Genomic DNA, 12,558 nt, shown 5'->3' on the forward strand with positions numbered 1-12,558 from the left:
ACCGTGTTCCATTTACATTCCAAGTTTCACAAATTGGTACCTCCCAAGATAGTTGTGTGACACATCAGATGGGCCGAAGTCGACAACAGTCAAGAAATCGGTGATGGGAGAAGGCAGGCTGCCGAGCCCCTTAGTTTATTCTTCTTAGATCACACGGCTGAAAATAATTCTATGGGAAGGTAACACGTTTCTTATTTATCGTATATTATACATGTGTAAAACTAGACGGATGCATGATCGTGGTAGGCACCACACCAGCAGGCAGAACCTCGCATACGCTCATACGTTATTTGAATTTCGATTTCGACTTTTCAGATGTACAAGACTACAAATCTACAACTGAAGAAACTGTGCTGATTACTGAACACGAAGCGCCCTTAGGCGAAGCCGCCATTGACCCTAATGACCTGGCCGTTTACCTAAGACGCGGCGTCGCTCACCAGGAACTTGAAGACCGATGCCACGTCCGTGGTTTCGGCGATGCGGCCCATGGACCGCTCCTCGACCTTCCGCACGAACGCCTCGTCTTTCCCGGCAAAGAACAGCTCTGTGCGCACGGGCCCTGGCGCCACCACGTTCGCCGTCACCCCCTTGGCCGCCACCTCCTTGTCCAGGATCCTCGTCATCGCCTCTACGGCGCCGTTGGTCGCCGTGTACGCCGCGTACCGGGCAGGAGCGTGCCCATGATGGACGACGAGAACGTCATGATGCGGCCTCCGCTGTTTGGCGGGACACGCCTGGCCGCCTCGCGGCACACGAGGAACGTCCCACGCACGTTCACCGCAAACATGGCGTCGAAGTCCTCCACCGTGTCGTGTCCGCGAGCGCCGGGTACTTGGGGTTCAGGAGGCCAGCGCTGGCGACCACGACGTGCGCCGGGGACCGGAACGCGTCCTCGGCGCGGTCAAAGAGCGCGCGCACGGCGTCCGGGTCCGACACGTCCGCGCAGACGGCCACGGCGCGCTGGCCGCGCGAGGTCAGCTCCGCGTCGAGCTCGTCAGCCTTGCTGGAGTTGGACGCGTAGTTGATCACGATGCTGGCGCCGAGCGCGGCGAGTTGGGAGGACACCTCACGGCCGATGCCGCGCGAGCCGCCAGCGACGACCGCGACGCGGCCATCGAGCGGGAGCAGCGACGACGTGTTCTCGGCGTTTGCGACTGCCATGGCTGGCTTAACCCCTCGCGGTGTCACGAACTTTAGTCTTGTGCTAGCTTGTGTGTTGTCTCAGGCTCTCAGCAGGAGTTTTGCTATGCTCCACACCGCGCCATGGCTGTGGATTTATAGAAGGTAAGGGCACTTCCAATGCAAAACCTATCATAGTTTTTATAGACATTAATTGTAAACGTTTTGCTGATATGACAAGATATTTATTGAAGAGAGAGAGCAAAAATCATAAAAAACTGGGTTTAAGTTAGAAACTATGTCTACACGAGAACCAAGACATGAAAAGACGTGATTGGTAGATAATAGAGAGAGAATATATATGATTGGATAAAAAAATTGTTCCGTAGAAACTATTTATTGGGACTATGGTTTCTATATGCATTGTGTATAGAAATTAATAAGTATAGAAACTATATGTAGTTTTTAGTATTGGGACTGCCCTAAGGGCAGTCCCAATGAAAGAAACTAGTAGCTTATATAACATAGGATACCGCATAAAAAAAGTACTGCTTTCCAACCTATGATTTCTATGAGCAATAATTATTTTCTCGTTCTCTCTCCCAACTCTATCTTTTTCCTCCAATGGGAGTGCGACACGAGCCCGCTAGAAACTGGTGGTTTCTCTCCAATGACGATTTCATGGTTTCTTGGTGCATTGGGTCAAGAGAAGACATAATTTCTTCATGAGGAAACAATTTCTATGATTTTTGCTCTCTTTTTTCATTAATTACGTTGACATGTCAGCGTTTTGTCTACGTGGCAAGTCATTTAATGAGGATAGAAACCATCGTCAATACACCATTGAAACTGCCCTAAGTTCGATCATCTCTCATGTGCAATGTGACATGGGGAATGACAAGCGACAGTATTAAATATTTCTCTCGCTCCATCCAGGTTACCACTAACACGTACCACTACCACCAAAGTTTTTCTTGATATAGCACCGGGGTGGCCACGCCAAGAAATCGACCTATTTTTTTGTTGTTGTTGTTTAACTCTTTTTTTGAATTTTTTTCATAAATATGTTTTTGGAGCTATGATTTTAAAATCTGGACCCTTAGCTCGGCGTCATCGTTGGTGGCGCCGAGCTTATACGTCTCGGCGCCATAGATTTTGGCGCCCAGGTCTTGGGCTCGACGCGGACATGGCGGTGACTTGACAGGTAGCTTGGCGCCGTGGTTGTTGGCGCCAAGCCCTGTCTTACGTATGGGCCATCCCTTCCTTTCTCTCTTCCTCTCTCTCTCTACCGCTCCCGGGCCAGCGCTGCCGCACCACCGCGCCCGAGTCCGCACATGCCGGCCGCTCACGGCCCCAGCCCGCTCGCGTCGCATCGCCGCGCGGAACGCCGGCCGTGCCGCGCCCTCCACGCGCCGCCCCTCCCGGCCCGCGCCGCCTCGTCTGTCTCGGCTCGCCGTGTCCGCCGCGCGCATAGGCGCTCCCTCCGGCGACCCCGGCCGCGACACGGCCCCTGCTCCCAGCGCACCACGACCTCGCCGTTGATCCCGTCCTCCGCGTCCGCGTCGCATCATTGCATTGACTTGGACAGGTAAAATTTTTGAATATGCAATATAGGTACTTAGTTAGCTTGAATTGTAGTGTTACTTTGATTATTGGGTGGTTTCTAGTAAATTTGATGATGTAGGTAGTTGATTTAGTTAGTGAGATAGATATAGTTAGATAAATATAGTTAGATAGCTAGTGACATAGGTACATAGATATAGTTATTAGATAGCTAGTTGATTTAGTTAGTGAGATAAATATAGTTAGATAGCTAGTGACATAGTTATTTAGGGTATAGTTGGTTAGTATCTATTAGAGGTGTACTATATAGCAGCTACTTTGGACTAAACGAACTATATTTCAGTTTTTGTTTGAACTACTGAATGGATAATCTAGTGAGCATATATCATGGAGGCACCGTGGAAAGAGATCGCTATGGAAATGTTAAGTTTGTTGAGATGCAAAGTGTGCCTGTGTTATTCAATGAGAAGTTGTCGACAAAAGATGCTCGGCAGTCCATCGAGGGGTATCCCGCAATGGTAGATTGATCGGTGGAGGTGCGCGTGATCAGGAACCGGATGGTGACACAAGGCGCAGAGACAACGATTTAGACAGGTTCGGGCCGTTTGATCGACATAATACCCTACGTCCTGTGTCTTTGGTATATTGTATTGAGTATGAGATGTATCAATCTATCCACTAGGGGACCCCTGCCTCTCCTTATATACTTTGGAGGGGCAGGGTTACAAGGAAAGTATCCTATTTGGTACTATACAATAACTTGCGGTGCATGTCGAGCAGCGTCGTGCATACCTTGATCTTGTGGGCTGGGCCACATCTGATGGTGCGGCCCATGTCTTGTCTTGTGGATACCAGGGGCATACCCCCATAGCTAGTCCCCGAGCCTGACAGTAGGTGACGTAGTCACGTGGTGCCAGGGTCAAAAAGTAGAAGACCAGCCAAGTAGGTAGCCAGTCCCCGAGCGTAGCCTCGAGATGAGAACAAGCACATTCACCGCAAGGTGAAGTGTGCCCACTTAGTCCCCAAGCCTGCTGGAAGATGCAGAATGAATCTTGTAGTAGGGTCAAAGAAAAAGAAATCTGAAAGCTTTGCCGACGTCATCCGACATGCGCGCATCAAGACCCCAGACGTGCTGTCCAAGATCAGCACCCTAATCTGAACAGCATGGAGCAACTTGATAGCACACCGGTGAGACGTAGCAAGATCCGACCACCAAGGGCGATGTCCGAGCGTCGAGGAGTCCTTGGCGTAGCTAGCGATGTCCGAGCATCGAGGAGTCCCCGGCGTAGCTGGCGATGTCTGAGCGCCGAGGAGTCCTCAACGCAGCTGGCAACGTTCGAGTACCGAGGAGTCCCCGGCGTAGCTGGCGATGTCCGAGCATCGAGGAGTTCCCGGTGAAGTTGGCGATGTTCGAGCACTGAGAAGTTCCCCGCGTAGTTGGCGATGTCCGAGCATCGAGGAGTCCCCGGTGTAGCTGGCGATGTCCGAGCACCGAGGAGTCCCCGGCTTAACTGGCGATGTGCGAGCACCAAGGAGTTCCCAGTGTAGCTGGCGACGTTCGAGGAGTCCATGGCATAGCTGGCAATGTCTGAGCACCGAGGAGTCCCCGGCGTAGCTGGCGATGTCCGAGCACCAAGGAGTCCTAGGCGTAGCTGGCGATGTCCGAGGAGTCCCCGACGTAGCTAGCGATGTTCGAGCACCGAGGAGTCCCCAACGTAGCTGGCGATGTCTGAGGAGTCCCCGGCGTAGCTGGCAAGGTCCGAGCACCGAGGAGTCCCCAACGTAGCTGGCGAGGTCCAAGCACCGAGGAGTCCTCAACGTAGCTGGCAATGTCCATGCACTGAGGAGTCTTCGGCATAGCTGGCGATGTCCGAGCACCGGCGTAGTTGGCGACGTCCGTGTGGTGAAGTGTGCCCACTTAGTCCTCGAGCACAAAGAATTCGAGCGCTGAGGAGTAACCGACGTAGCTGGCGATGAAGCATGAGCGACAAACAGTTTGGTCAATTGGTCGACGACGAAGTGAGCATTGAGTAGAAGCGGCCGACAAACAGTCCGATCAACTGGTCGGTGACAGAGTCCATGAACCAAGCGGTCCGACCAGTCGATCGGTGGAGAAGTTTGAGCACCAGGTGGTCCGCCCACCTGGACGATGATCCTGCAATACATACATGTAGAACGGGTAGTACATGATGTAAAGATATATGAACTCTAGAGAAAAAATTGCGTATGTAGCTCGGCGATCAGTTGGAGCGAAGATGTATTTATATTTAATATAAACCGCTCGACCAGTTAGTGTGTAGCTGAGTCTCCATCCCTAGCTAGCCCATAGTCCATAACGTCGAGCGCAGAGCCTGTGCACGTATTAGAGGAACATGCGTGACCAAGGAACCACTGCCGACCACCCACAACGCAAAGCGCAGAGCCCGTAGCATGTGTAGGGAGGAGCCAGAGACAGGGCCATCTCTGGAGGCGTCCGAGCATCAACATGACTATTCGAGGGTTCGAAAAATTGTTTAGAGAGCAAACATGGAGAAAATAGCTCGAAGAAGCATTATGGCGATATATGGAGATTGGAGAATATTTAGAAAAATATTAAAGCGCGACTTAGCTTTAAACAGAATGTCTGGTCGGCAGCGTATGGCGTTATCTGGTCGGCAGCGTATGGCGTTATCTGATCGGCGTTGATGAAATTGTCCGGCCCTCGAGCTTTCCGAACTGTCGTCATGGCGGCGGTCATGGTTGTTACAGCGGGTGGTTGGAGTAAGTAGTCCGGGCGATGTCGTCGTCCGGCCCTCGAGCTTTCCGAACTGTCGTCATGGCGGCGGTCATGGTTGTTACAGCGGGTGGTTGGAGTAAGTAGTCCGGGCGATGTCGTCCTTATATTAGTGGTCGACGACTCAGGCAGCTCACGATCGGTGATGGTGTAGGAGCAGTAGGAGCAGCCTTTGCCGCTGCTGGAGTACTCATCGTCATCGTTGGCTTGTGTGGTGATCTAACTTGGTCTTGTACAAAGTATCGATGCTATGCAAGAAACGGTGACATATATGCTTCCTTGGTTGCATGGTTCTATAACATAGTACAATGGCTTCTTGTTTGCTTGCATGCCCATGAATCATGAGCCAGACTGAATCATGGATCGTGTGGCAAACAGGCTAAGCATCACGACGAGATCAGATCCAATCAGCAAGGGTTGAGTTGCTTCATATGCCGCCGCTAATGGACCATGTGTACGCCGTGATTTGTCTTGGATTAGGAGAGTCGGTTAGAACAGATTGCCCTCGTATCAAAATCGGGCTTGATCTGGACGCCTTGCTTGTCGATGATGCTGTCGAGGATTCAACAAGTGCGTCATGAGTGAGACAAGGCGGTTGCACCTGGGCTTGGTGCTCTGCAGGTTGAAGCATGCAAGGAGCCAAATCGCCGTAGATGACGACGATGAAAGATTCTTGTACAAAATCGATAGTCGATCCCACCGAGAACGTGATGCTGATCTTGAAGTCCATCTAGTTCACCATGGATCAGCACGCACACCCCTACCTGGTGCGCCAACTATTGACAAAAGATGCTTGATAGTCCACCGAGGGGTATCCCACGATGGTAGATGGATCGGTGGAGGTGTGCATGATCAGAAACCAGATGGTGACACAAGGCGCAGAGACAACGATTTAGACATGTTTGGGCCATTTGATCGACGTAATACCCTACATCATGTGTCTTTGGTGTATTGTATTGAGTATGAGATGTATCGATCTGCCCACTAGGGGACCCCTGTCTCTCCTTATATACTTTGGAGGGGTAGGATTACAAGGAAGTATCCTATTTGGTACTATACAATAACGTGCAGTGCACGCCGAGCAACGCCGTGCACGCCTTGATCTTATGGGTTAGGCCACCTCTGATGGTGCGGACCATGTCTTGTCTTGTGGATACCGGGGGCCATACCCCCACAGAAGCCATCATTTAGTGAGTTGGTTGTAAGGGCTCAGAAGGAGCTACATTGCCATGGAGCTGATGATGATGGTGGCACCACAGTGGAGGGTGTACTTCACCTAGGTTCCCCTCCCAACATCCTTAGGAAGATGATCCCAATTGGGTGTGCAGACCAATAGGGGAACTATGTGAGATCGGCTAAGAAGTGCCAGTTCCAAAGTTTGGACATGGTTGTGCGTCGGGTGTTAGTTGATCCTATCCCTCATGGGTTTTCCCCACTAATGGGTCGGCAGGCACACTTCGACCCTCCCATCTCAAAACCTGATATGGATGTGGAGGTTGCACCTATGTTTCCTGATGCTCAATCTGCCCCTAATGAGCTAGTTGGAGATGCTTGTCAGACTCATGATGTTGTGGCAGATCCTCCGCATGAGATCCCTTTGATACAGAATCATCCGAGTAAGTATCTTATCTGCATGGTTATTGGAAGCTTACCCCTTCCTTACATCCATTTTTTCATTCTTTCCTCATTTTTTACTTATGTTACAGTAGACATTCCTGACAATGTGGATGTGCTCACTATTGTTGCGCAAGCGCTCTGTGGAGATGGATTCTATGGCTCCAATAGTGTTGAAATTATAAATGATTCAGAGCTATATGAGATGGCAAGGGCTCTTGATTCTGATGATGATTATCCTATTGGAGAGCTGATAGAGAGTGATATTGAGATGCTGAGGCGTATCTTTCCCAGCCACCGTGAACCAAGAGTTCGCGAGTTCAGCGATATTGCTCATTCTGATCAGGCGTGTGCAGAAGGACATGATGATGAGCTCGTAGACGCTCCTGAGGTTGGCTCTAACATGGTAATTGAGAATGGGAGGGTATTAAAGGACCTCCCTGCATTGAAGAGGTGGTTGTAGGCGTTTGCAATGATACAAAAGAGACCTTACACGGTCTTGCATTCATATGCGGAGCACCATTACACAGTTGTGTGTGACAAGGAATGCTGCTCATGGAGGGTTTGTGCAAGGAAGCAAAAGGCCATCGAAAAGTGGAAGATCACAAAAGTTGTTGGACCACACAATTGTGCTGACCATGTGCTGACACTGAAGCATCGGTAGTTGATATCTATCCTCATTGCCAAGCGGTTGATGGGAATATTGTAGGGAGAACCCAACATGAAATTTAGGACAATTATCAGGACTGTTGAGGCGTTGTATGGAGGTTATGTGATAACTTATGGTAAAGCTTGGAGGGCTAAGCAGCGAGCGTGGAAGATGATATATGGGGACTGGGAGGATGGGTATGAGCAGTTGCCAGTACTTTTCATTGCAATCAAAGCGGTGAATCTAGGCATGCATTATGAGTACATCCCAAAACCAAATGCATGGAAAGATGAGAGGTAGATATTCTTCCCTACTTTCTAGTGCTTCCATCAGTGTGTCGAGGACTTTAGGCACTGTCGTCCTATCTTCTCCATTGATGGTACATTCTTGATTGGCAAATACCAGGGCACACTTTTTATAGCCATATCCTGTGACGCGAACAACAAGTTGGTTCCTTTGGCATTTGCTTTGGTTGAGAAGGAGAACAATGACAGTTGGGGATGGTTCTTGAGGCTAGTCCGGATACATATGGTTGGGCCTGATAGGGAGGTTGGCATCATATCTCATAGGCACCAGGGCATACTTAATGTCGTGCAAGAGCAGATAGAGGGGTATGCACCTTTGCACCATCGTTGGTGTACTTGGCACCTTGCCGAGAATCTACTCTGAAAGGATGGTGTGAAGGATAACTTTGATCTGTTCCAGGAGGTTGCTCGACAGCTTGAGGACAAGTACTTTCAGAAAAAGTTGGAGTAGGTCAGAACTGCATCAAATACAGAAGGTAGACAATGGCTCACATGTTTGATGAGGGATTTGGAGAAATGGACAAGAGCTCATGACATCATTGGATGGAGGTACGAGTTTCAGTGCAGCAACATGGTAGAGTTATTCAATAAGTTGCTATTGGGGATATATGGTATGCCCATGAATGCAATCGTTCAATTCACCTTCTACAAGCTTGTTGCCTAGTTCAATGATAGACATGCCCATGCATTGAAGTTACGGAGTGATTGAGAGATATGGGTTCCGAAACCAAAGGCATACCTAAAGAAGGCATATGAAAGGGCTGGCACACATGAGGTTACATGTTTTGACCACACCACAGGGACTTATTAGGTTGAGCATAGGGGTAGTACAATGTTCGATGATGAGGTCCGAGAGTCGAGGATGTATGTGGTAATCCTCCAAGATTTCACATGCACTTGTGGTAAACCAAGGCAGTACCACTTTCTATGTTCTCATTTGGTGGCAGCAGCTAGGCATCGCAACTATAATATCAAGAGAAAGATACCTCATGAGTTCAGTGTTGACACGCTTGTGCACACATGGAGCCCCCACTTCGTGCCTTTCTAGGACCCTAGAGAGTGGCCTCCATGATGAGCCAAAGTACATTGCAGATCTAGCTTACCATTGGAACAAGTGTTCATCAAGGAAGAGGACGAGGCACAGGATGGTTATGGATTAGATACCCGGAAGAATGAGGTGTGGGAGAGGAACCCCATTTGTCACTGACCCCGAGCAATACAAGTGCGGCAAGTGTGGTAGACTGGGCCACAATTCACGCACTTGCCATTGGCAGATTAGTGAGGTGCGACTATTGGTTGTTTTCATTATTTCATATTTATCGTATTCATTCAATTAATTATGCATGTCTCAATTTATGTTTGTAATTGTGTCAATTACTTGTACATTTCTAAGTTTATGTTTCATTGTATATTGAATTTCTATTTCATTGACTTTTTTGTAGGATGGCGCAATTCCACCTGCTCGACCTGGCGTACGAGGAGACCCACTGAGGACGTCTCATAGCGGAGGGGTAGGTAATAATCTATATGTTTTGTTTAAATTTTTGTGAGCGTATATGTGTTTGTGATGTAACGGGAGACTATGCTTTATTCCATGCAGGACCTTCTGCTCCTTCATCCTAGAACCCACAATGGGTTCTTGAACATGTAGTATGACAACAGGTACACTCCTTTCCTGCAAAGAGTTGGCTAGGATGTCATCTCTTTTCAGGTTCGTCATGGGTTGCCCAAGTTCAACTCAGCGACCATAACTACGTTGGTTGATAGGTATTATCTTCAATCATTGCCTCCATTCATGACCATTAGTTCATGCGCTTGCCTTTTTTGACATGTAATCTTGCTTTGTCTAAAATGTATGTGGCGGTCAGAGACTCACAACTTTCACTTGCCTTTCAGAGAGATGACAGTCATGCTCTAGGACTGTTAGAAGATGCTAGGTATGAGGATTCACGACAATGCAGTGACTGGGCAGTGCAGGTCAAAAGGTTGGAGAGCACGAGTAGAGGCCTTCTTTGGGTGTGAGGTTGGCGAGCAAGGGGCTCGCACTTCTGGAGTTCTAATCTCCTAGCTCTGGCAAGAGTTTGCATAGTGCCCTAAGGAGGCAGATGAGGAGACAGTTGGGTACTATTGTAGGGCGTAGATCCTACACCTATTTGCCTATGTTCTCTTCCTCGACACCACGGGAGACACTACGTCGTGGATGTGGGTTCACTACCTCAGTGACTGGGACCAGGTGGGTCAGTATAGCTGGCGCTCTGTAGTGTTGGGTTTTCTTTACACGCAACTTTGCGAGGCGTGTCGTTGGACTTCGTCCTTAGCGTCACTTGGTGGATGCGTGTACCTGCTCTAGTTGTGGATGTGGGTTCGTCTACTAGTTGGTCGTCCTGAGGTTCTAGCTCATCGTGAGTGGTTCCCAGGTCAGCCTCCACATCGGCAGCCGACGTGGGCGTACCTTTGGGACTAGGTTAGGGTTCCACATGCGAGGTTATAGCGGGCGTACATTGAGTTCACGAACTAGCTAGACACGTTGACAACGTCTAGTGTAAGTAAAATTTATTTCTCATGCTGGTTTGAAATGGTTTAGTATAGCATCTAACATCTTGTTTGGACATGTTGCAAGTGTCGTGGGAGCCGTACGATGGAGAGGGGGCACTTCCTTTTCAGTTGAGCAACATGTGTGGGTGCGACAACAACTTCTATAGGATAAGGTGCCCTCTAATCTATTTCTATACTGCTGAGTTCCACCTGCCAGATAGAGTTACACACCAATTTGGAGTGAGACAGCTTTGGCCAATGGCTCCGTTCTTGACTGGCGTTGACTTACATAAGTAAGTGTTTTGTTATTTCAATTGTCTCGTGATGGTCCATTTCCATTAATATGGTGACATGTACATGGATTGAAGTAATGATGGCATACGTGCACTTTTAATATGGTGACGTGCAGGTTGGATCGTCAGAAGAACAGAAAGATTTTTGATTGGGAGAAGCACCACCAGTACTACATTGAACAATGGGAGTTGTTGCATGACAACGTGGATGAGAACAACGAGCCACATATGAACCATGAGTTCAGGCGCTACCAAGCTTGGTACCAACGTGCGACATGTTGCAGGCTAAGGCTATAATGGACAGAAGATGACTACGCTAACATCGAGTCCTCCGACGATGAAGATATGGCATACGACCAAAGTACTCGTGTAGGAAGGCAGGTGGAGGCAGGACCAATCTTGGATAGAATGGTAAGTCAATTGCCTTATTTTTCTATGTTAAGTTGCATACCAATACATAATCATGCAACATAATAATGCCCTCAGAAGAGGACTAGATGTAATTTGATGCATGACCAAATAGATATTGTGATGACCTATAGGTGACGGTACAAATTCTGATGGGTTTAGTCCTAGTAGTTGTTTAGTGAATTTTTCTTCTACAAAAGAAAACAAAACTTGTTGCTATCTGTTGAGAAGTAAATGTAGGAGTTTTAATTAGAAGCTAGCTTTTATTAAAACAAGCTTTGTTTGGAATTTTATAATAAAAAACAAGCATTGTTTGTAATTCTAGAAGAAAAAAAGTTCCTGATTGTGGTTAGTTCATTACTTAATGTTTATGTTTGGCCATGGAGGAGGCAACACGCCACAACAATCTTACTGAAAACTTTGTTGCAGGGCAATACCCTCAAATGCTCCGTTGAAGACATTGAGCACTTTCATCTGAGAGTTAGGGACGATCACACGCGTAGCTTCCAAGACGTAAGATTCAAAATATTCTTTCAAACATATTATTAATACGTTAAATTCTTTTAGTTAACATAATTTTATACAACAGAGGCTGTCACGTCGGCTACGTCGTGTGGCTACTCGTTGTGGTTGCAAGACAGCCACGATGCAAGACATGCACGATCCTTCAACAGGCAGAGGAGACTTAGGTTCGTCTAGCCAAGCACCTATAGGGTATATAGGCATTGCGTATGAGGACGAGGATGAGGATGAGGATGGCGACGAGGTGGACCAGAGGCACGAGGAGCTTGGCCCGTCTCAACTCCAGGACGCTCCCTCGACTTAGCCTACACAACCTTCAGGCACTAGGCGACGTCGTCCACTTGACCCTTACACTCTAGGCACCAGCGCTCTTGGTCATAAGGGTAAGGGTAAGACTAGGAGGCAGTGAGGGTTTCTGATAGATGTTATTATGTAGTATTATGGACTTTGCGGACTTTTATTATAAACTATTGTGGACTATATGGACTATAATTATGGACTGTGTGGACTATTAATATGCTTGTTATTATGTATATAGTTTTAGATGAATGTGACATATATTTGTATGTTTGTACATGTTGTATTGAGGTTAAATATTCATCTCATATTTGTGTATGGATGGCATCAAAAAATAGGGGAAATTATGGCAAAATTTTCTACCTAAAGTACTTATTAATCAGCGGCATCAGTTTTTCCGGTTCAAAATAGTGATTGAAGTCTAAAATCAAATAGGCTTTTCAGTCATGGAATCTAGGGGAGATAGCCTTTACAGTG

The 12,558-nt window shown here is 48.0% G+C and overlaps 1 pseudogene; it reads right to left on the minus strand.

Moving 5' to 3' along the window:
- Positions 1-377: 377 nt before the first annotated feature.
- Positions 378-1,164, minus strand: LOC136538983 (NADPH-dependent aldehyde reductase-like protein, chloroplastic; annotated as a pseudogene).
- Positions 1,165-12,558: the final 11,394 nt, after the last annotated feature.

The sequence above is a fragment of the Miscanthus floridulus genome, chromosome 2 (genome assembly GCF_019320115.1).
Source record: "Miscanthus floridulus cultivar M001 chromosome 2, ASM1932011v1, whole genome shotgun sequence".
NCBI classification, from domain to species: Eukaryota; Viridiplantae; Streptophyta; class Magnoliopsida; order Poales; family Poaceae; genus Miscanthus; species Miscanthus floridulus.